This window comes from Carlito syrichta, unplaced genomic scaffold, assembly GCF_000164805.1.
Source record: "Carlito syrichta isolate Samal-C Ts95f unplaced genomic scaffold, Tarsius_syrichta-2.0.1 Scaffold305807, whole genome shotgun sequence".
Taxonomy (NCBI): domain Eukaryota; kingdom Metazoa; phylum Chordata; class Mammalia; order Primates; family Tarsiidae; genus Carlito; species Carlito syrichta.
Window position 1 is genome coordinate 80,898 of NW_007249903.1, and position 26,576 is coordinate 107,473.

Genomic DNA, 26,576 nt, shown 5'->3' on the forward strand with positions numbered 1-26,576 from the left:
GACAATAATTTTTTAAAAGGAAAAAACCCCACAGAACTACAAAAGCAGAAATCAAAGCAAAAAGCAATTGAACACACACACAAACAGAGACATACGCACACCCCCAAATAAACTGGAATAACAACAATGTGAAAGAAAACTAACAACAACAGGAAAACTAATCACACACACACACACACACACACACACACACACACACACACACACGCCTAGTACAAAGTGAATGGAGAAGAAAAAAAAGAATGGAGGGAATAAAAAGGAATTCAGATTGAATCCTCACACCTGTACCTCTGTAGCCTTTGCACCAGTGTCTGGCCAGGCACTGAAGTGGTGAGGCAAAGTCTTTCCTGCTACAGTAGTGAGGTAGAGTCTGGAGCTGGTAGTCTCTCCCTGCCACTGCTTCACAGGAAAACTTTTGTCCCTTAAGAAAAAATGGCACTCAGCTTCTGAGACCTGGGAAGCACTAGGGACCAAGCAGAGCAGCTACAGCACCACCTGCTTCACCAGGAGTGCTCTGGCCACTTGCTCATGAGCCCCCACTTAGCCTGTCTCTCCCAGCATCTTCTTCCCAGAAAGGATTTTGTTGATTTAAAAAAGAATGATGCTCAGCTTCTGAATCCCAGGAATCACTAGGGTCCAAGCTGAGCAGCTGCAGCACCAACCACTGCACCAGAAGAGCCCTAGCTGCTAGCTCCCTAACCCTCATTCATTCAGTCACTCACATGCTCACTCACTCACAAAATTTTCCAGACACTCACTCACTCACACTGGGACTTGCATAGTCTGATTGGTCCGGCTGCCATCTTCCTGACACCCTCCAAGCAGTTAACTTTTACTATAGGTTGTTTTAGGCAGAGAAAGAAGGCAATATTAATTAAACAAATACTGCCTCCTCCAATATTAATATGTAATTTGTTGAATTTATCATTTGTATCATTTGTTGTATCATTCGTTTTAAGGATTTTACTTTCCCCATTGAATTACTTTGATTCAACTGATATAATAAGTATAGTTTCATTTCTGGGCTCTGTTTTGCTGTTAATCTATTTGACTTCTTCATGTCAATACTTCATTGCCTTGATTACTGTGGCTCTATATTAAGCCCTAAATTCAGTTCGTGTAAGTCCTCCAATTTTGGCTTTTTTTTTTTTTTCCAAAATTCATTAGGCTTCTGTAACCCTCAGCACTTTCACAAAAATTTTAGGATAAGTGTGTAAATTTTATAAAACAGTGAGTTGGAATATTAATTGGGGATGTATTGTATCTTAGATCCGTTTTTTGAATAATTTACACTTTTATAATATTGAGTTTTCTAATACATGAAAAGGGTATATCCCCCCATTTCTTTCTGTTTTATCGAATTTGTCTTAGCAATGTTTTTAATGCAAAGTCCTGCATTATTTATAAATTTATTTTAAGTATTAATATATTATTTGACATTATTGAATACAGAGTTTTAAAATGTATCTTCCAATTATTTTCAGTAATATATTGAATGCAATTTATTCTTGTATGTTAGTGCTGTACTTGAGAATCTTGCTATTTCCTAGTTGAAGTAGTTGCTTTGGAAAATAGGAAGAATTTTCTGCACAAGCAATCATAGTATTTAAAATATAGGCAATTTTTGTTCTTTCTGATCGTCATGTCTTGTATTTGTTTAATTCATATTGCCTTCTTTCTCTGCCTGAAACAACCTGTAGTAAAAGTTAAATGTGTGATATATTACTAACCTTTAGGTGGTAAAGTTCAGTATTTCATCAAATATGATCTTGGCTGTATTTTTAGATGCCTCTATTGCAGGTTGAATAGAAGTTCCTCTTTTTTTATTACTGATGTGTGTTGAATTGGTTTTTCAACTACTATTGAGAGAAACATATACAGTGTTTTCTTTATTCTGTTAATATGTTGCATTATACTGATTAATGTTAAACCAATTTTGCATTAAAAGGATAAACCCAACTTAATCACAATATAGTCTTTGTATATGTTATTGGATTCCATTTGTACTTAAGGATTGCTTTCAATGCATATAATCTCTTGGAATGTCTTTGTCAAATTTTGGTATTACAGTTATGATGGCCTGTGAATTAAATTGTAAAGTGTTCCCTCCTCCTCTATTTTTGAAAATGTTTTAGCATAATTTATTCACTATGTGTTTGATAGAATTCACCAGTGTAACCATTTGAGTTTTTATAGTAAGATTTTGATAATTAATTTAAAGTTAATTTAATTTCTAGAGTATTTACAAGGTTAACATTTTCCATATCTTCTTATGTCAGTTTAGTCAGTTTTGCTTTCTAAATAATTTTCCCATTTCATCTATGTCAAAGCGTATTGGTATAAAGTTGATTATAATAATCTCTTAATATTTCAAGTCCAGATGATCAGTAAAATATTCCTATTCTGTTCCTAATATTGATAATTTATGTTTTCTCTATTTTCTTTTGATCAATGTATTAAGATTATGTCAATTTTATTAATCTCGGTTATTTCATTCTGATAAAACAATATTTATATAATTTCAGTTTATACTTTCAAGCAATACATTTAAATGTTCAACTAATGTATTTACTGTACAAATGTATGTAAGATTAAATCAAAGATTCCATGTGTGTCATGGTAAATAAACATTCTAATTTTAATGATGTACATAGTTCTGAGTATTTTCAAAGTAATGAGTAATTATTGACCCAGTTATAGTATCTGTCAGCTTAAAAAGATATCTTATTAATAAGTAACATACCAATAACATTTCTAAGTTTTAATTTAACAACAAAAAAATTAAACTCATTATATTTCCATATGGATACTTCTGCCTAAAGTATTTATTTTTTAAACTGACACAAAATTTGTAAATTAAGACTTAATTACAAGGCAATTAAGAAAAAAGCTAAATTTTTTCTCCTAATGATATTTATTCAGAATTTTCTTTGGGTTATAAAATCTTTTTTAAGTTAGAAAGAGAGTCAAACACATTCATGACTGAGACTATAACCATTTGTATAATTATTATTTAAATGTTATCTTAAATATCTTTTTCTAACTCTTTGTATTAATACTAGATTTTTCAATTGTTATTTTATGTGGAACATCTAATGCAAAAAGAAATTTCATAAAAATACAAAACAAACTATAAGCCATAATTTTAGCGGTAAGATTTAAAAAAAAAAAAAAAAACAGTTGCTCAGTGTTTCTTAAAGACATTGCTGATACACTTAAAACTATATATTTGAAAATTACTTGCAGAGACTGCCTAGGAAAAATGTCTACAAGGAATAAATGATTGATTGTATAGATGTATATGTGCTGTTCCATTTAATCATAAACTAAGAAAAGAATGAGAACAAAGAGGTTATAAGTCCAAAACTGAAAAAGCTCTATGGGCTTAATGCTATTACTCTAGAAAATAAATCCTCCCATGCAACACACAAAATGAACAAAGGTTGGAAAATGTTTCTTGTGGGACAAAATTCCATTAAAGTGATCTGAATTACTTCAAAAGAAAGTCCATGGTAATATTAACTGCCTCTACCATAAAGAATATTTCCATTTCTTATTTCATTATGTTTGTATCAAATTCTATGACTTTTGTTTATGATCAATAACCAATTTCTTCTTAGAACACTAAAAGGTTACAACATGGTTCGCTCAGAGTAATGAAGATTTACTGGAATGTGAGTCATCCCTATTTAAATCAGCCTGTCGAATCATCAATTTTCAGGATCCCTGATGTACTTCTTGTATTTATCACTGTCTTTTAGTTAATGGTTTCATAGCATAGTTTAAGCCAAACATCAATTTTAAGTTATGATACATATTCAGAACCATGGCACTCCTACTATATAAAACTTAAGGGTAATAGTTATTAAGACCATAGTGGGGAAAAAGTAATAATAGAAAATATTTCAATAGTCAACAAATAATGCAGGGGAAAAGAACAAGAAAAGATATAAGAAATTGAAAAATTCGTCAAATGTACACTTAAAAACATAAATAATTAGATTAATTGCAAATAAGTACTAAAATGAATACAAGTACAATAGTAAAATAAATACCTAAACTTTCCAGATAAAAGCCAGAGAATATTACACTTAATGAAAAAGCTAAATTCAATTGTGTGTCATCTAGAATAAATGCATTTTATTTCTTGTTATTTTATCATTATTGTTACTTTTTAAAGACAGAATCTCACTCTGTTGCCCAAGGTGGAGTGCAGTGGCATAATCATAGCTCACTGTAACCTCAAACTCAAGTGATCCTCACATCTCAGCTTCCCAAGCAGCTAGGACTCCAAGTGCATGCCACTATACCAGGCTATTTTTTATCTTTGCTTAGAGTCAGAGTCTCACTATGTTGCTCAGGCTGGTCTCAAACTCCTGGCCTCAGTTTCCCATGTGCTGGGATCACAGGCATGAGTCACAGCATTTTAAATATGAAGTTACAGACAAACTAAAATAGTAAAAGGATGGAAAAATATACTTTTATGCCCAAAGTGTAGAACTCAGGAAAAGGAATAATAGTAAATATGAAGAGGGGCATTTCATAAAGATAAATGTGCCCACTAACAAAGAAAACATAATTCAAAAATCTGAACTTGTGAAAAAAACCTATAAACAAAAATAGACAAATTCACAATTGTAGTGAAATTTCTACAGACAAATTACTAAAGATATAAAAGACTTGAACAAAATATCAACTAGTATTACACAATTGAAATTTATCTAATCATTCATCCAATAACAGAGTATACCCAGTCTTTTCAAAGAGCACTTTCAACAGATGACCCACGAAGTAAAAATAAGTGAATTAATGCATAACTGAAGAAATAGCTTGAACAATTGTTTGGGCCAGCTTATACATGATTTCACATTGAATAGAGGCATGTTTTGGAAACGACTCCTTTGTGGCTAAGCAGACTTCAAACATGCACACATCACTTATTAAAGTTGATAGAAGTAATTTCTGTTCTGATATCAGGATTTTATGTCCATCTAATATTACCTCAGTACTGACTGCATGATCTAGAAATACCCCATTTTTAATTTCTATCTTGAAGAGAAGAAAATTGTCTTTAATGTTGATGCCTCAGATTTCTGGTCATTTTATATAAGGAGTTTCAGGTGATTAAAAATGGTACTTAAGAGGAAATTTTTAGCATTAAATACTTACATTATAAAAAAATAAATGTTTCAAATCTATTATCTATGCACACACCTAAAGAAACTAGAAAAGAAGAAACAAACTCCAAAAACGCAAAAGAAAAGAAATAATAAACATGAAACTAAAAATAAATAAAATAGAAAATAGACAAGTAGAAAAAAAGATGAAATCAAAAGTTAGTTATTTGAAAAACATTGCAAAACATTGGTAAACCTCTTGCTAGATTAATGAGAAAGAAAAAGAAATCGCCAGTGACAGCAAGAAAGTCTCTGCAGTTATTCAAAATAACGTAACACAGTAACTTGAACAACTTTATAACAACTTAAATAATCAGACAAAATAAGCTATTTAAAAGATATGAATTACCAAAACACACACAAAAGAAAATAGAAAATTGAAAGGCCCTATATTTATTAAAGTACCTTAGTTCATAACTAAAAACCTTTCTACACCTAAATCTCTAGGTCTAGGTGGTGCTGCTAATGTAGTCTACCAAACATTTAATAATGCAGTAATTCCAATCTCATAGGAACTATTTCAGAACTTTAAATGGCAACATATTAAGAATTTGAAGAAAATATATTTAAAAATATGTGTTTTCTTTGGGGCAGAAAAAGATTCCTTACTAAGACAGGATACAAAATACATTAAATAATTTTTTAAATGGCAATTTAAATTTTATCAAAATTATAAATTTCAATTATTTCAAGGATATAATCAAGGAAATGAAAAGGCAAGCAACAAAATGGTAAATTTTTTCATAATATATATATCTAACAAAGTTTATTTAAATTTGGATGAGATGAAGAATAATTACCATAATACTATAAGAAAGGGACTGGCAGCAAGGGAATACTGCTGGGGTGGATAAACGAACACATCGCCCGGCTCGGTGGCTCAGCCTGTAATCCTGCGCCTTGGGAGGCTGAGGTGAGTGAATTACCTGAGCCTGCGGGTTCGAGACTCGCCTGGGCAACTTGGCGAGACCTCATCTCTACAGTAAATCGAAAAATTAGCCGGGTGTGGTAGCACACGCCTGTAGTTCCAGCTACTTGGAAGGCTGAGGCAGAAGGATTGCCAGAGGAGACCAGCAGGCGAGGTTGCGGTGACCGGGAGCGGCCATTGCACTCCAGTCTGGGCAACAGAGTGAGACACCAACTCACAAAAAAAAAAAAAAAAAAAAAAAAAAAAAAGGACACAACATCAGCCGGGCTCAGTGGCTCAGCCTGTAATCCCATGCTTTGGGAGGTTGAGGTGAATGGACTGCCTGAGCCCGTGGGTTTGAGACCCGCTTGGGCAACTTGCCAAGACCTCATCTCTACAATAAAAATCAAAAATTAGCCAGGCGTGGCAGCGGGTACCTGTAGTTCCAGCTACTTGGAAAGGATCGCCAGAGCCCAGCAGGTCGAGGCTGAGGTGGCTGGGAGTGGCCACTGCACTCTAGGCTGGGTGACAGAGTGAGACTTCAACTCAAAAAAAAAAAAAGAGCACAACATGAATAAGGGCAACTGATGTCAAACCAGGCAAAGTGAGGACCAAAGGGAGGTCCAAACTTTACCTGTACAATGTCCACTTGTACACCTAATCCTGAGTTGTATTTAATTTAAAATTAAGTATATATTTAAAAAAGAAGAAGAATTAGAACTCACTAGTATTACGACAAACCATTGGGCAAAAAAATTTTCCTAAAATTTATACAAAATGTCTACTTTTCATAAAGTAGTCATCAGTGAAATGCAAATTAAAATCTCTGTGATATATCACTATACATCCACTAGAATGAGTACAATTCAAAAGATTGAAAATATCAAGTATTGGTGAGGATCTGGGAATAGAAACCGTATAACTTGCTAGTAAGAGTGTGTAGTGGTACAACCACAGAAAAGAGTTTGGCAGCATGAGATCTGTAATTTTATTATGTTATTTATCCCCAGAGAATAAAAACTGATGTCTGGAAAAAGAGTTGCATGCAAATGCAACAGCACCTTAATTCATAATAGCTGCAATCTGCAAACAATCTAAGGATCCCTAAACAGTTGAATGGATTGACAATTTGTGATATATCCAAACAATAGTACACTACTCAGTTATAATATGGAGCAATTTAGACAGCATTGATGAATATCACAACATTATGCTGAGTACTATATTAAGTCATGTACTTATAATTCCAGAACAGGTACAACTAATCCATAGTAGTAGAGAGTATATTAGTCGCTGCCTGAGCCACTGGTGACGAAGAGTAAAATTCAAAACCCAACTGGAAAAATTGGGGGGTGATGTAATTTTCTCTAATTTAGGATCTGTGTCTGATATGTTCATACTTTTCAAAGGAATTTTAAGAAATTTAGTATTGGCCGGGCTCAGTGGCTCAGCCTGTAATCCTGCGCTTTGAGAGGCCGAGGTGAGTGAATTGCATGAGACCACAGGTTTGAGGCCCTCCTGGGCAACTTGGCAAGATCTCATCTCTACAATAAATCAAAAAATTAGCCAGACGTGGTAGTGTGGGCCTGTAGTTCCAGCTACTTGGAAAGCTGAGGCGGAAGGATTGCCGGAGCCCAGCAGGTCGAAGCTGAGGTGGCTGGGAGCGGCCACTGCACTTCAGTCTGAGTGACAGAGTGAGACTCCAACTCAAAAAAAAAAAAAAAAAAGAAATTTAGTATCAGCACATATTAGGCACTGTAAAAATGTTTAATGAATTAATTTGTGAATACTTTCTTTTCCCTCTAGGTTTACACAGACTCTATTTTCCTAAGGAAAGGAAAAAGATAGCGACATTACCAGAATGTGTATAATGAACATCTATAAGTCTAAAAAATTTAAATTATTAAAAATTATTTCCAAGTCTGTTATTTGGTCATATCTATGGTTGACTGCACAGTGAAATATTATGCTGATTTTGGGAAGGTTACAGATTCATATCAAATAAAAACTCTTTCTAGACAGCACTTCTTTCTGGCTGGATAGTCACTTGTTCATTTGTTTAAATCCACCATTCAGTACCTGTGATGTGCAAGATCCCTTTGGGTATTACTCTTGTTGGTAGATAAAATAATCACATTCAAGGGGTGTGTGTGTGTGTGTGTGTGTGTGTGTGTGTGTGTGTGTAACAAGAATCACAACATGAGTAGTTATATTTTTTGTTCCCCTCCCCACTCCCAAGTACTACTTTCCATGATTTTATTTGCATAATAAGCAGACAAGGAAAGAAAAATGCTGACCAAAATCTTTCATGAGATGAGAGTGAGTGTGAGGAGAAAAAAAGATGTCATAAATATCTATATGTTGATTTTTTGTGTGACTTTTTACACACTTCTGCTAAAGAGCATATTTTGGCTCATATGGTAAATTAATTAGTACATTTGCTTTGAGTTTAATAGTTCCCATTTGCAAGCTGAAGAGTGTAGTGATTAGTAAATTCAGTGTGGAGGAGAAATAAAACCTACAAAGAGATTACTTTTAATTCATGATATCTGTATCATTGTGCAAGCTATTCTTACAACATGAAGTGTCAGAAAAACATAAGGGCACAGTATTTTAAAATTATAATTAGCCGGGCTCGGTGGCTCAGCCTGTAATCCCGCGCCTTTGGGAGGCTGAGGTGAGTGGATTGCCTGAGCCCGTGGGTTTGAGACCCGCCTGGGCAGCGAGACCTCATCTCTACAATAAATCAAAAAAATTAGCTGGGCATGGTAGTGCGCGCCTGTAATTTCAGCTACTTGGAAGGCAGAGGCGGAAGGATCGCCGGACCCAGCAGGTCGAGGCTGCGGTGGCTGGGAGCGGCCACTGCACTCCAGTCTGGGCGACAGAGTGAGGCTCCAACTAAAAAATAAAATAAAATAAAATAAAATTATAATTGATGGCAAGATAAAATATTGTATAATTAAAAGTATATCAGGTTTGGAGGACATAAAAGAATGAACATTTGCCAAAAGTTTCTAAACAATATTTAATGACAGAAATAAATACTCATAGAATTAAGCATGTCAAGGGGCTTATATGAAATTAAAACATACTAATAATGAAATGCTGAAATTTATATATATTCACTAACTTTCTTACTATGTAAACTAAATATTTGTGTCTCCTCAAAATTCATATGTTGAAACCTAATCTCCAATACAATGGTATTTGGAGTGAGGCCTTAATGAGATGATTAGGTTACGAAGGTGAAGCCCTTGTTGAATGGCACTAGTGCCCTTATAAAAGCAACCCTGGGAGTTGCCTTGAGTCTTCCACCATGAGAGGACACGATGAGATGGCACTATCTGTGAACCAGGAAGCAGCCTTTAACAGACATGGAATCTGCCAGTGCCTTGAAATTGGTCTTTCTAGTCTCCAGAACTGTGAAAAATAGATGTCTGTTGTCTATAAGACACTTATTCTATGCTACTTTGTTATACGAGCCTGAATTGACAAACACACACCTCTACTAGGAATCTCCTAGGTCTTCACAATCCAGACCCTCCAGGGTTGGTGCATGGTTCAGCAGGACTCCGCCAGGATTCTGCTTCAGTGTCACCAGTGTCCCTTCTGATTGATTGGTGCCCTACTGACCACTACCCCTGGTATTCATGATTGTTTAAACATGGTTTCTCCCTGTAAGCAAAAAAACCTTGGAAATGTCATTGAAGTAAATTTTGATACAATGAAAGAATTTTAGTGTCTTTTCATACATTTGGGGTTTCTATGGCAGGAGTTGATACAGTCTTTAAATCCTATTGCCTACTGCCCGCATCTGCCAGATCTCATTCCTCTAAGGCCCAGGGCTGGCCTTATCTTCACAACAACTCATCCAGTAGATTTTGGGTGTCTTCTTCTGGTTTATTTTGGAAATCTTACTCTAAATTGACTTTAGTTTATCATCTTCTCTTATCTGGCAGAAGCATGTTCTGTCAAGAGGTTCTGCTTTTCCTGAGGTGCTTAGTGCCTCAAGAGAGAAAGAAGGGGAAAAAAACATGAAAAAGACTTTGTTCTGATTTTAAGCCAGTGAACAAATGACAATTTGTACTTTAACAATCAAAATCAGATTCTGTGTCTTTAAATTTTTTTTTTTCCAATTTGATGAGCAGTTGATACTATTATAGTTGTAGTGGAACATGGTTTCTTTACTAAGGTCCTTGGAAAAGTTACTAACTAATAGCATGAACTTGTATAGAGAATTTGAGAGACTTTTTGTATTAAAAGTATTCATAACATAAATACCATTTTCCAGTTAATGGATACTTACTAACAGATAAATATTTAATACTTAATAATTACTCAGCTTTTAAAAAAAATATATGACCAAAACTTACTAATAATCCTAAGTATACACTGCTAAGTGAATTTCTGAAAGTATTATTATCTGGATAACAAAAAAATTATGCAAGTGAGAGAAAATAAACTACAAAAACGCTTCAATGGAAGATTATTATTTCCCCCCGTGGAACAATGTTTTATTAAAAACCAGAAAAAAATCATTTTGTCAGTGACTGCATTAGAGAAGCGACTACAGCTGTGATCCAATGAAAATTTCACCCTCTGGGTAGGCAGTTCATTGATTAATTGAATAAAGAGAGTGCTGTCTAGCACTTTTATTTGATTCCTTATGGTTATACTCTGAGTAAAACAATATTTTTTATTTTCCATAGTAAAAAAAACTATACATACAATATATATTCCATTTAAAATACAAATACATACACTTCTCATTGTAATTATTGTCAAATGTAAAGATGTAATGACATTAAATAAAAAACAATTTTTAAAAGACATGACATCAGGTTCCACCTTGTCCAGGATACTAATTAATGGCTATGCCCTATAAATGAGCATGACTAGGGAATTCGATGTTTTGGCAAAGTGAATGTTATAAATAAAAATCCCTTAATGTTAGGGGGCTTGTAGAAGCTGATACTTAACTTAATGTCAAAGTAAGGTCATTTTTCTCAACTTTAGCAATCTTTTCATTCTTCTTTAAGACCATTTAAGAGTGTAACCCACTAGGCACTTATCCCTCCTTTTGACATCCCCTTTTGTCCTTTCTTTCTGTCCTTCCTTCTATCCATCCTCTCTTCCAATTATTTTTCCTTTCTTCAAATTAGTGTCAAGCACTGCCATCAGTTCAGCAACATGCAGAAAACTAAGAATACAAAGATGAATGAGTCTATTATTTTTTCTAGATGCCTTTATTTTTGCCTCTCTTCCCACATTAAACTTATATTTACTTTCCCACTTATCATAATAGGGCATCAAGCTATTAAAATTTCCCGTACCAGCCGGGCTCAGGCTGTAATCCCGTGCTTTGGGAGACTGAGGTGAGTGGTTGCTTGAGCCCGCGGGTTCGAGACCCGCCTGGGCAACTTGGTGAGCTCTCATCTCTACAATAAATAAAAAAATTAGCCGGGCATGGTAGCGCTTACCTGTAGTTCCAGCTACTTGGAAGGCTGAGGCTGAGGATTGCTGGAGCCCAGCAGGTCGAGGATGCAGTGGCCCGGAGCGTGCCACAGCACTCCAGTCTGGGTGACAGAGTGAGACTCCAACTCAAACAAACAAAAAAATTTCCTGTACCTTTCCCTTCCAAATTAAAAAATGTACTTCCTCCTTGGTCCACCAAGTAGATCATAGTATTTCCCACTCGTATGCAAGGACTGCTTATGGAATAATGATGTTCCTCACAGTCAAAGGATCACATTATTTTTATCTACCTGAGTCAAATATTTGCCTTAAAGGAGGTATCGACCTGTAGGAATTGTGAGCTTTTGCGTAAGATAATACAGCATATCTCATGGGTATGGGCCAAATGCTATTTTTTGTTGAATAGCACAAAGTGAGAGAGATGGTTTGGGAAGCAGCTCTGTCCTCTTATCCATTCCCAGCATGTCTACGTACTAGTTATACAAAGTTGAGAGCCTCAGGTTTCTTATATAAAAACTCAATAATGGGAAATAAGTCTGTTGTGATTTGTCAGGTGTTATAAGTCAATAAGTAGTTTGTAATTTTAAAACTATTCATGCCTTAAACTTCTCTTTATGAACTTGTCTCATTAGGAGTTAGATCCTAAGCATTAATTGTTATTTCTAAATGTCTGCACTTTCTATTTTTTGCTAGAATGTATGACTAAATAGCAGTGGTATGCTTGAGCTGGCTGATCCCATCCTGGTGGTGGGGGTGGGGGACAATTGTAAGTATCTCTTCCCAATTTTTCATTTCAATATGAGCAATCTGGGAGCTTCAGACAAGTCATAGTGAAACTATTTACACCATGGGAATTATTACACGTTATTTTCTAACTTTTTTTTAACCTTTTTTTCCTGAGATAAAAATAATTAAAAATTTCCCAACATGCCAGTGCTGACAACAGCCCAGGTAAAAACGGAGACATACACTAATTTCTTCTATTCCCAATAACGGAGTAGGGTTTTGCACATTCTGAGTTTCCATTTTCTCATGGTTATGCTTCTCTGCTAGGAAGGGAATTTATCTCCAAATCCTTCCCAAACCTATCTCTACCTGCTGAGCAGCCTTAGCATTCCTTTCAGGTTGGCTTAACTCTAAACTGGTTTCTTCCTCACTTTTCTTAGGGCATTTACTTTAGAAACCTTGTAAGTTTCTTCTCTGCCCCTGTGAGGTATACATCTCCTCCTAGACTTTTGTCAGTTACACAACCCAGGAATATTTTTCCCAGGGTCCTATGAGCTATTGCTCTGAGAAGTAATCATCAAGAAAAAGCGCCCCACCTCCCAGCCTGAGGGAGGGTAGAAGCCTAACTTCCATAAACACCAATTAGCAAACACAGATGTAGACCAAATCTGCTGGTACTCTAAAGTCCTCCAAGACTTTTCCACTAGTTGGTGAGAGCTCTTAGAAACTCCCCCACCTTTTAACAAAGGTGAGTTCAATTTCTCTTCTCTTGTTGCAATAGTCTTGAATAATTCTTGCTTTCTTGTTTAACTCTATTGATTCAATTTTCTTTTGACATGTTCCCCTTTCCACTTTCTTTGCAACATCAATTAGTAAGTTCACGCATCTTCAAGTGTGTTTTTCAAACACTAATAACATTTGGTGGTTCTGAGCTGTCAATCTCTTTGCCCATAAATTAGATAGCCTGCCCTACATTTTTTCTATGATAGAAAGAAGACAGGTTGATATTTACATAGAACCCAAGTTAGTTTTATTGATGTCATTTAAAATTCATTTAGTCATTTGGATGCTTTTAAAATACAAAAGCACTATTTGCAAAGTACAAATTTAAAAAAAATGCAAAGCTGTTCCCTTTTAGTTCACAAAACTTTTATCAGTTTCGGCAAGTCATGTCACACAGCTGTGCTTTATGAGAGGCAACCAACCATACTTATTCAGATTCTCTGGGGTAGTGAACTCTCTGCTCTTGCCCAGAATTAACATAAGCAGAATCAGTTCATTCCTGGTTGTCAAGCAAATTTGTACCTTCACATCACCACCAAGGGAGGCATAACGGGGACCTTTCTTGTACTGCTTCTACATATTTTAATTGTGTGCGCCTTGCTTTATAAAACACTTTAAAATATACATTTCCTCTTTTATGTTTGACTATTTATGCCTGTTTCTTCTTTTTCATTAAATTATCCCTCCACCTTAAGAATCTTAATAGAAGCTGCAAATGACTGGCTTTCTCCCCTGCTTTCCCCTCCTTTTTGCTAGCTATGGCCTTCACAGCTAAGAACTGCTTCTAGAGCATCTCAGGCTGACAGATGAGACTGAATGCTTCATGTAAGTCTTTTTTCAATCTTGTGATGGCATTAAAATTGTAGATTCTTGGAATACTTGGAATATTGTTTCTCAACCTGCCTTTAACAGGTAATTAGCGACTGACTTAGTGAGCTCTGGGTACATCTATCACCATCACCAAACAATCTGGGTTCCAGCCTGCTGGGCAGGGTGCAGAACCCATCTTTCTCAGGAAACTGTAGGTTCTAATTATTTCTTATTTCTACTCTATATTGACCCTGGCTGCCCTTCTCAGACCTACACCACCCCCCACTGTTTTGCCAACAAAATCTTTACCTATATGGTGGGGGACTGTGGCAGGAAGCTTTGCTTGCAGTTTTCCAAACCTTTTCAGGCTCTTATTTAGACTCTGTTTTTGCCTTTAAAATATCAATTCGCTTTTCTCTACTCTGCTGGTAAAATCCTTATTCTAAAGTTATACATCTCACAGTTTAGGTGTTTTTGCATGGGAGAAAGGGCAAGTCTTTATGGAAAATTTAAGAGAATCTCTGCTGATATCACAAAATATGATACCATATACATGTTGAGATAAACACACTGCCTACAGAAGAAAGTGTTTTGGTGTAGACTCTATGCATTATTATCTTTAAGCAGAAGTCCAGTTAAAAGGTATGAAAGCCCATGTTTTACCCATTTATCCTCTTTACCCTCAAATAAAAGAGAAATGTATTTAGGTAAAGATTAAAAACAGCACACACAAAATTCACTTTAATGTGAATAAGTTCTATTTGAAATAAATATTTTTTCAACACTACTTTTGTATTTGTGAAGATATGTTGAAAGTTAAATCTGACACAGTCATTTTTAAGCACAGTTTGAAATGCAGACAAGGGAGTAAGTGTTTACTAGAGTTTACCCACTGCAGAATGCAGTTAGGATACTAGCATAAGGCCATCTTTGTCTTCCACAGTATACATTAATCTTTCCTACTGAAAATACTGCATATTTTGCTCATTAAAGAAGACCTTTCAGTTTAACATTCCCTTTGTGAAAAGAAACACTACCCTGCTACTATACACATATGTTACATATATAGACATATATGATTAAACTAGTTATTTATTACTATTAAACCAGTTAATTATCATTATTAGGCAATTTACCCAAAAGATTATTTCCAAATTCATGCTTCTTTCCAAATTATGAATTATAAATATTTCAACAAAAGATAGAAAAATGTTGCAAATTTCTTGTCCACAACCCATTTTTGTTCAAAAATTACGAGTTGAAGGTTTATATTAAAAAATAGAGTGCAGTATGGACCCGCAAAGCTTTACTGGGAGTAGGAGAGGAAGCTCCCACTGCCTGTCCCTTCATTCCTGTGTGCTCTGAAAATTTTGACTCAGAGCGGCAAAAATAACTAGAATAAAACCTAGCCAAGAGGCAAGTCATCTCAGATTCTGTCAGAGTTCTACTACTTGCCTACAGTATCATCACTCATTTTTCTCGGAATATTGTTAAGTTTTTAAAGGCCTGCTAATAGAATCTATGTCAAATATATTCTTGGCGGGGAAAGGTTTTGAGGAGGAATAAAAGTATATTATTTAATCCTCTCAAGTTCAGAGTGATTTACTTTAATCTGGATTAAGTAAAATGCCTGAAGACCCTAAGAAATTGCATGAAATTTCATCTTAGAGAAAGCTCTTTCTTCTTTGTAAAGCCACCATGCAATTAGGAATCCAGGGAAGGAGTTTTAATTCAATACTCTTAAAGCTGAAAAAAATCAAAGAATGTGTGTGCCCTCATACATTTTCAATCTTTTTGTGACTTTCTCTTAAGTTTTACTCAAGGTAAGATTTTATATTGCTAATAACACTCCTCAGTAATTTAGTACAACAAACATATGTTTCCTCACATATTTATTGGGTATAAATAAAAACTGTTTTTCTCTTATCATATTTCTCCCTAAATTTGTAGGTACATGTCTTGATTTCATTTTGAAAAGTCTTAAGGGGTACTTCAAAAAACAGGCAGTCTTTATCCCGAGAAGTTAAATATAAATATATGTATTTTTAATAAGTTTAGAAGGTGTGTTTGAGGTAGTTTGAATAAAAATATAGGCCATATGGCTCATTTGAGATGAACCTTTGGGAACACCTCAGAGAGACATATCTTCTAGAGAAGGTGGAATGGAGTTGTAAATAGAAACAGAGATGACTATTAATGGCAAGCTGTGTGGTTTATATATCATGATACCTTGGATAGCAAAAACAAATATGTTTCTAATAAATTCTTAGATCAAAAGATACAAAAACAAATACCCTAATTTGAATAACTTTGTAACATGTTTTTAGGTGACCACAATAGCAAACATTTATTTATTAGCAATGGTTAACAGTTTTTCTGAGCTACAATCAGTAGGCTACCTACTAATTAATGCCAAGTATGGTGGGGTTAAGTTCCTGGGGAAAGTTACTTAAATTTCTTTAGTCTTAATTTTCTCATTCTTTAAATGTACACAGGGTCTGACTCTTAGTAAGTACATAACAATCAGCTGTTGTTGAACAAATGCATGAGTACCTGCCTTACTAATAGGTAGGTGTTAATAAGATTGAAAGAAGTAAAATGGCATCATGTAAATAAAGATTTAGTCATGTGTCTAGCATGAAGTAAGCAATAACCAAAGTTAGCTTCTTTTTCCCAGTGTTTTCCCATTGATTAACTTATTTAAACCATACAGTTTGTTGTTGTTTATGCAGAGTACCATGTATATTATTCCTACTTAAGAATGAAACACTGGAATTCAAGAAACTAACTGGTTTTCCAAGGCCCAGATGACCAGCAAGTATGTGAAACTAGGGTAAAACTCAGGTCTTCATGATTCTATTTCAGGGACTTTCAGCCTGCCACTCCTGTGAAGCTGGAGGTCCAATTTTCTCCTCTATTAAAGGATTTAAAGTTGTTGGGCTCAGTGTTAATTCATTTATAACCGCACACTAAAAAGATGTGCAACAATCAACCACACAATCTCAGCAACATATATCAATATGCATTTACCTAGCTCATAAGTCTGTAGGTCTACCAAGGGCCAGCTAATCTAAGTTGGGCATCTCAGTAAATGGCTCTGCCTCCACGTGTCTCTAATTCTCCTGGGCTAGCCCAGGCACAGTCATTGCATGGTATGGCAGATGTAAAAGAGAGCAGGCACAATAGCACAAATATTGATTAAGACTTTGATCATGTAATTTCTGTTAACATTCTACAGAACAGATTTTGTAGCAAACCCAAAAGCAAAAGTGATGAAATAATCTCTGTTTCTTTCATGGGAAGAGGAACTTCCGTGTCATGTGGCAGAAAATATAAACAAGGGAAGGGTGAAGAATTGAGGATATTAGTACAATGTACTTAAAGTGTTGAGATTCCTTTTAGTTCTAGCATGTTGTGATTTTCTTCCAATTATATCTGCCTGTCAGTCTCTTTCCCTCATTTTCTTTCTTAATGTTTTTCAAATTGTCTAAAACAAACTGGATTTCAGTAGAGGGCATAGAACTTAGGTTAATTTGCCATTCTGTGTTTTGTGTGGGTATGTATAAATCTTTACCCCAGAAATACTGTTCCAGGAAGTAATATTAAATGACAATCTCATGAGGTTGAAATATTACATTCACTTCATTGTAAATATGGTTTCAGAATTCACACAGATTCATGTCTTCTTCTTAAACAGAACAGAGGGAGAGAATAAAGTACTAGACACAGAATATAGGGACTTTGGTCTGCAAAGAGCATAAAGAGATTGAGGCAGTATGAAAGGGGTTGCAGGGGAATGCACAGGGGCATTTCTGTCAGTTGACCACAGACCTCCACTCAGATCTTATTTGAATCTTTGCTTACTTTCAGTATTCCTCCTCCTTACTTTCCTTTCTGTAGTTGTCCTCAAACTGCCTATCTTCTGACGATTCTTTGTTCTCTATTTCTAGATGTTTTATTTTTGTTTATTTCTGTTATTTTTTGTAACAGTAAAAACTGGAATAACTCTTTGAAAACACATAAGCAAAGCAAAAAATACAGAGGAGGGAATATTAAAGTCATTTTTTAGTTGATGTTCTTAGAAATAATCACTTAGGCTAATTTACTTTTAAGGATCTTCACTGATAGTCAACATGGGAAAACAGACAAAACTAACACATACTGAAGGGAATAAAGATTCCAGATTCTAATGTTGGGGATGGAAGGAGAGAGGTCATTAATTTGAGCCAATGCTGTTTTTATTCTAGCATTCAGGCATATCTGGAAGACTAGTTATTTAGAATAGGTACTTACCTATTTATGTGAAAGAATGAGGAAACTTCTAATAATTAATTATAAGGGAAGTTAGTTGAAGCAAACAGTTTATTGATACACAGAGAATATTACAATTATAGCAAAGAGCATTTTAGTCAAATTATCTTTCCGACCATTATGATAAAATTCTAAGATAATGGAATTTTGGGGAAAAAGAAAGAGGAACTGAGAAGGCTTGGAACTCAAGTCATCAACGAAATTTGTAGAATTTGTGTAGAAAAGTCAACAGCGAAGGGTCACTGGCTTTCGTGTTGAAATAAGCACCTGAACCTTGATATTTACAGCCTCCATATGGCCATCAGCATCTCAGAGGCTAAGATCACCATCAACACTGACAATGCCTTAGAGGGATAGAGGTGATGACCATTTCTCTGACCAACACCGACACCAGTGTCATCAGTATTTGACACCACAGCACAAGTTGCAACTTCAGGAATCATTCTCCACGGGCCAGACTTCATGCTGGGTAAATACCTTTTTGAAAGTTTCACCCTCAAGCACAACTAGCAACTTACTGAACCCAGCATTCCTTTTTTTTTTTTTTTTAATTTCAATAGCTTTAGGAGTACACGTGTTTTTTGGTTATATGGATGAATTGTATGCTGGTGAAGAAGTCTGGGCTATAAATGTACCCATCACCCCAATTAGTGCACATTGTACCCACTAGGTAATTTTTTATCTCTCATTTCCCTCTCCAATGACCATTAGTATCTGGGTTTCTATTTCTCAGTTACTTCACTTATGAAAATGGTGCCCAATTTTATCCAAGTTGCTGCAAAAAACATTATTTTGTCTTTTAATGATTGCATAGTATTCATATATATATATATGAATAAAACAAAATATAAATAAAAAAACATATATCATGTGTTCTTTGTCCACTGATTGGTTAATGGACATTTAGGTTGATTCTACATCTTTGCAATTATGAATTGTGCTGTGATAAACATGTGAGTACAAGTATCTTCTTTGTATAATAATTCTTTTCTTTGGGGTAGATACCCAGTAGTGAGAGTGCTGGATTCAACAGTAGATATACTGCCAGTTCTTTGAGAACTTCCCATACTGTTTTCCAGATAGGTTGTACTAATTTTTCTTCCCACAACAACACATAAGCATCCCCTTTTCACGGCATCTGCACCAACATCTATTGTTTTTTTAACTTAATAAAGGCCATTTTGATTGGAATAAGGTGGTATTTCATTATGGTTTTAATTTCCAAGATGATTGGTGATGTTGGACATTTTATAATGTTTGCTGGTCATTTATTTATCTTCTTTTGCAAAATGTCGTTCGTTTTATTTGTCCATTTTTAAATGAGATTATTTGTTTTTTTCTTGCTGATATATTTGAGTCCCTTGTAGATTATGAATATTAATTCCTTTGTCAGATGTATAGTTTGTGAATATTTTCTCACAGTCTGTAAGTTGCTCATTTACTCTGTTGATCATTTATTTTGCTGTGCAAAAGATTTTTTTTTTTAGTTTAATTAAGTCCCACTTGTTTAATTTTGTTTCTGTTGTATTTGTTTTTGGGGTCTTATCCATATTTATTTTGCTTAGGACAATGGCCAAAATAACTTTTTTCAAGATTTTCTTCTAGAATTTTAATGGTTTTATGTTTTACATTTAAGTATTTATCTTGAGTTAACTTTTATGTATGATGAGAGATGAGAATTCAGTTTTATTCCTCTCCATGTGAGTATCCAATATTTCTAACACCATATTGGATAGAGTGTCTTTCTCCACTGTATGTTTTTGTCTGCTCTGTCAAAAATCAGTTGATTGTAGGTATTTGAGTTTTTTTATGAGTTCTCTATTCTGCTCCAATGGTCTATATATCTACTTTTGTACCAATATCATGTTAGTTTGATTACTATAGCCTTGTAGTATAATTTGAAGTCAATAAAATGCCTCCAGCTTTGTTATTTTTGCTTAGAATTGCTTTGGCTACCCTGGCAACTTTTTGGCTCCATATGAATTTTAATATTTTTTTTAAATATGTGAAAAATTATGTTGGTAATTTGAAGGTTGAATCAGTATTGCTTTGGGAATTATGTTATTTTAACAGTATGGATTCTTCCAATCCATGAGCATGGGATGTTTTTCCACTTGTTTGTGTCATCTATAATTTCTTTCATCAATATTTTGTATTTCTCCTTGCAGAGATCTTTTACCTTCCTGGTTGAATATATTTCTAGGTATTTTATTTTTTTTTAGCTGTTATTGTAAATGAGATTGAATTATTTATTTGATTTTCAGATTAATTATGGGTGTATAGTAGTGCTACTGATTTCTGTGTGTTGATTTTAGAACATGAGATTTACTGAGTTTGTTTATCAAGTCCAGGAGTCTTTTGGAGGAGTTTTTAAACTTTTCTAGATATAACAACATATTATCAGCAGAGATGTTTGGGTTTCTCTGTTCCAATTTGGATACTCTTTATTTCTTTATCTTGCCTGATTGCTCTGCCTAAAACTTCCTGTACTGTGTTAAATAGAAGCAGTGAAAGTGAGCATCTTTCTCTTGTTCCAGTTATAAGGGAAAATACTTTTAACTTTTCCTAGTTCAGGATCATTTTTACTGTAGGTTTGTTGTATATGGTTATTATTATTTTGAGGTATGTTCCTTCTATGCCTATTTTGTTGAGGGTTTTTATCATGAAGGAATGATGGATTTTACCAAATACTTTTTTGCATCTATTGATTTTCATTTTTAATTCTGTTTCTGTGGTCATTCACATTTATTGACTTGCATATGTTGAACTATCCTTGCAGTCCTGGGATAAAGCCCACTTGATCATTTTGAATGATCTTTTTGATGTGTTGTTGGATTCAATCTGCTAGTATTTTGTTGAGGATTTGTGTATCTATAATCACCAAATATATTGGTCTGTAGTTTTCTTTTTTTGTTGTGTCTTTTTCTGGCTTTGGTATCAGGGTGATACTAAGTCCAGAGATTTCCAAGAAGCTCTTCACAGAGTATCAGAGCTTCTACCTAAACCTCTTCCTCCAGCAACAAGGCAGCTTTTTAACCAGCCTAAAGCCTTCTCTCAAGCCATGGACCAAATGGAAATAAAGCTTTTTAAAGAAAAAAGAAAATAAATATTTTTTTTCCTATATTAGCAGCTGTGGCTCCTGCTGGGACTCAGAAAACAATACCCCAAAGTATGATGTTTTGGTATTCTGAATACTTTGAATTAAAGGACATTGGAGAGTCTCAGATTTTTATCCTGCCATCCTGCTGCTTTAGCTCCTCTTCCTTCCTTGAAGAAAGTCATAGAAACCAGAAATTCTCTTTTTCCAAGGCCAGTCATAAAAACTAGAACCTCCTTTCCCCAAACCCTATCACAAAAACTAAAATTTTTAATATAACCTTCTCCTGCATTTCTTTCTTTTTTTTTTAAATAAAGATGTGGGGTACATTTCAGGGTTAGGTATATAAACATTGATCATGCAGGTACCCTTGTTGATGAGGTATGCCCCTCCCTCCCCTAGCAGTTTCCCTCAACTGCCAATCCCCCCCACCTCACAGCTTCCCACTACTGCCAATTGCTTTCTTATAACATTATAATTGTTCGAGGTCCATTTATCTCCTGCATTTCTATTTAGGAGATGGCCATAAAGAAATTCCCTGACCTACCTTTGTCTGATAGTTGTCATAACACTCTCATTCCAGATGGATGATGCTCAGTACTCAGATGAAAAAAATGTTACACAGAGAGGTCAAGAAGAATCTAAACTGACAGGCCTTTCTTGGTTTTCCCAACCCAGTCTACGAGCATTACATCATACATGTTTTGTCCAATCATATTTCTATATAGCTACCTATTGTTCATCAAACTTAAGCATACATATGGATAGTTTTCCCTGTATCTTTGGGTCCTTATTCTGAAGATTCTCATGCCAGATACAATTTTAATGTAATAATTCGTCATGCTTTTCTTTTGTTAACCTGTATTTTATTACAGGAATGTTGGGTGTTACTCTTTGATGAGGATAAAATGTATCATATCATTTTTTCCCTTACTACATTCCTGAGGTTATTAGTAGCTGGTACTTTGAAGTAGATTAAATCAAAATTTCAGCTGATTCATATGCCAATGGGAAGGCCAATTGAGAGGATGGCTATGACTTTGGACCTCTCTGTCTTTGGAGAGTCCCAATAAACTTGGAAATTTGTGAGTAAGGGACAAGAAGAAAGAAGAAATTTCTGTTATTTTATTGCCTTAACCTCAGGGAAAAAATGGTAGGTTATAGCTGAATTAGTCAAAAGAGACTCTTGGGTGATACTTCACCTACTCTCCCTTATCTTTACAGGTCACTGATTGTGACAAATTAGATTATTCTGCCTCCACAGAGCTTATTACATAAAAACAACAGAGCAAACAAAAATGGACAATCTGACTCACTCTCAAGAAGAACAATAAACTCTTGTATGGATTTAATGTTTGTGTCTTTCCAAAATTCATATGTTGAAGCCATAATTCCCAACTTGATTGTATTTGAATGTGGGGTCTTTGGGAAGCAATTAGATCATGAAGGTAGAGTCATCATTAATGGATTTGGTATACTTATAAGAAGAGTCATAAAAGAGATGATATCTGCCTTGCCAGAACCTAATCAACAGGTACCTTGATCTTGGATATCATAGCCTCTGTAACTGCAATAAGGGTTAGTTGTTTAAGTCACCAATCTATGGTTATGGGTTATATGTCATTTATATAATCATAGGTTTTATACACATATACCACACACATAGTTGACCCTTGAATAAACACAGACTTGAATTATGCAGTTTCACTTATATTCACATTTTTTCAACCAAAATGTGCCTTGAAAATGAGCCAGCTGAAACTGTTACATTCAACTTTTTTTAGTAAAAGAGCTGTACCCAGTTCAAGTTTTCATGGGAGCACTGGGCTTCTCTTCTTGGGAAAAAGGCTTGAAATTCTTATAGGACCCTTTCATAGTCTTGAGGTTCTGAGTAACTCATTCCCATAAAACTCCTATAAAAAGTAGGCACCCAAGTCCTGTTGTCCATAGAAACTGTGCATCTTTTAACTATATAAGATTAAAGAGTAATGGAGTGATAGGCTCATTCACTAAAATTCATTTCAGCAAATCTCCCAGACAATGGAACACATTTTTTTGGTGAAATAATTCAAGAATGTAGGATATTTACCTTCTCTTCTCTAACAAGCTCAAAGCTTTTATAAATTTCTCCATTTCCCTAATCTATATCATAAGATTTTAAGGAATTTGTTCCAAGCTCTACTAGAAGATAAGTAGTGACCAAAAACAACCCCAATTTGCACAATATTGAGAAAAGACCCTTGTAATAGTAGTTATTGTTGTTAGTTCAGGAAGTAGCCATTTCTCCATCTTTCTATTTTAGATGTTTTAATGTATCTGAGTGGCAACATGTCTAGCTCCAGGGAGAAAGTTGTGTTGTTCTATACCAGGCACAGCAATCTCATTTTTCTTTGCTCAAAATTATAAAATCCCATTTTAGGGTAAAAGGGAGTTTGCTGGAGTACATTTTTAAATCAAGATTTAACTTATAAATAAAATAAAAGTCAGTATAAGGTAAAAGTCACTTATGGCATCACCCATTTTATTCCTGTTTGTGTTATTATTTAAGAATATGATGGTTATTACCATAGTAGCTATCTTAAGCTTATGAAAATCATTGCCAACACCTGATAATGACAAAACAGAAATTGGAAATAATTTGGTTTTAAATGGTTCAACTGATAAAGAAAAGTCTATTTTGATTTTTTTTGATGTTGGATAAACAAATATAATTACTGTTTAAGCTACCTTAGTCAAGTATTCATTTATTTGTAGCTGAGAAATTATAACTGAAATAGCTGCTTTACAACAGAGTTGACCCTCCCAGTGACTATAGTTTTGGAAAGACAATCAATGTATATGATAATTATTTTAATATTTAGAAATTGAATTCAAAAATTTTGAATAGAAAAAAAGAGAAACTAAGGAATTTAGCTCAATAGTAAAGGTTTATTTTTTTTCTTCAAATAATCTTGAAATTACAAAAGGAAATGGTGGTAAGTAAAGCGGGACTCTGCAATTTCCCTCTTACCTCTATCATAAGATAAAAAGCTGAGATGTTTTGAAAGAATGAATGTATTGTCATCTGAAAGTGCATTTCTCATACTAGCATGGGCTCCAAAGAAGTAATACAGAATCCAAGGGAGATTAGATATGCTCCCATGGTCTCACCAGGCTGAAATCAAGTAGTCAGCCAGGGATGCAATCTGTTTTGATTTCAGAGGTCCTCTTGCACACTGATTCAGACTGCTGGCAGGTTTCAGTTCCTGTGGTTATAGGACTGTGGTTCTCATTTTCTTGCTGGCTGTCATCTGGAGGCTGCTCTCAACTCTATCAAGTCAACTACCTATATATCCACTTTCATATAACAGCTTACTTCTACAAGGCCATCATGAACATATCTCTCTGACCTCTAAGCCCTCTGTTAAGAGCTTACCAGCTTACTTAGAATAATGTATTTTTCTATTAAGTCAAATTCAACTGGTTAAGGACCTTAATTATATCTGTAAAATTTTATCACCTTTACCATATAATAGAATCCAATTATAGGAATGGTATTTCATCATATCTATATGTTTTATCCACTATCCAAAAGACAGAATGTACATTCAGGTCTGGAAATCTTGGGGTATATCTTAGCATTCTGTCTACTATGATGCTTTCTTTACTATGTTGCTAAAGGATCTGAGACTCAGAGAAATAGGATAAATTCTATATTTTTAAGAAAAATTGAACGTATTCACCCAGGTAAGTAGCCTGCTAATATAGTGATTAGCCAACAGGGCTGGAATGGAATTTTTCTCTACAACTTAACTAGCTTTGTCATCTCACTAAATTACATTTCTGGGTTAATTTATCCATCAATAAATGATGATTTATTTATGTCAAAGATAAACAAAGCCAGACACTTAAATGGTAAGGACAGATTTCATTCAGTAATATACTATTGCAACAGGGAAAAGAGTCTCAACCTGAATTTGTACAGAGGCAATTGGGCATTTTTAAGGAAAAATGAAGGAATAGAAAGGGGACGGCAGGGATGTGCTCAATAAAGTCAAGAAAGTGAAAAATTACAAAAACAAGAAGAGGGGTTGTTTCATATGAAACTCATTAGAGTTTGCCAACTAGAGACTGCAAGATAGGAGCCCTGTCTTTACTGCGTAGCTGGAACAAACAGTAAACTCTTTTGGCTGCCTTGAGTTTTCTCAAGTAGGCACTTTAAGGATGTCTAGGATCATCCTAGGGATGGTCTTGCCCTGCTTGAAGCTATGTTAGTGTTTTATTCATGTTTTTATAGACCAAGACTGAGGCTTAGTCAAGAAATGTTCAGAGGAGACAGGCTAGAGTTTCATTAAGGAGATAATCTTTATCATTAGCTTAAATGTTAATGATAATAATGAACTTGAAATTTTTAGCAAAATTTTTAATATAAATAAATTTCCCCAAATATTAGCTATTTTAAATCACACTTGCAAATTTAACTTTATTGTCAGTTTTAAAGCTATTTATTTCTATTAGCAGGACACTAGTAGAAAAGATAACTTAATTACAGTAAGGAGACATAAAATATATAAACAAAAGCATATTAGATAAGGTAATCAGTATATTTTTTTCTGCTTCAGAGTTGAAGAGACAAAAATCTAATAGATACTGATTTCTAATGAACAACTTTCCTTCTTCCCATTCTTTATAATCGTAATTATTATACTAGTAATTCCATTATTAGTTTATTAATAGTGTTAATTTTAATAATTTAAATTTTTGACCATCAAATTTTCCAATTGCTCTGCTGCTTTTTAAAGAAATTATTCTTTTTGCAATACTTATTAGGGACCAAGGGACTGGGATCTTAAAAAGGCAATTCTTTACAGAATTAAAAGCCCTAAAGAATTTAAAAGCCCTATTTTAAAAAAAGCACATCATTTAAAAATAACAAAGGGAAAAAGATCATTAAATTTCGATTTTGAATACAATATGAAATAACGAACTGTGTTAGGAAGGTTGTTGGATTTCTCTTCTTCCTTTTTATAAACAAAATAGTAACAATTGCCAGGAAGTTGAGACATTGTCATTAACACTCTCTTTCGTTCCTCAGTAAAAATTAAACCCCTGAAAAATATAAAACTAAAGTTGAATTTCATGTCGAGATAAAAAGATACTTTTTATCATTCTCGAATTCTTGCTTCAGTATCTGCAACACAGTGACTTAGAATGACTTTGGAACCTCTGTAATGGTATCATAAAATGTAGTATAACTATGCCACACATTCATCTGGAGGGACTTTGAGTCACCTAGCTGGACTTGCTTTTT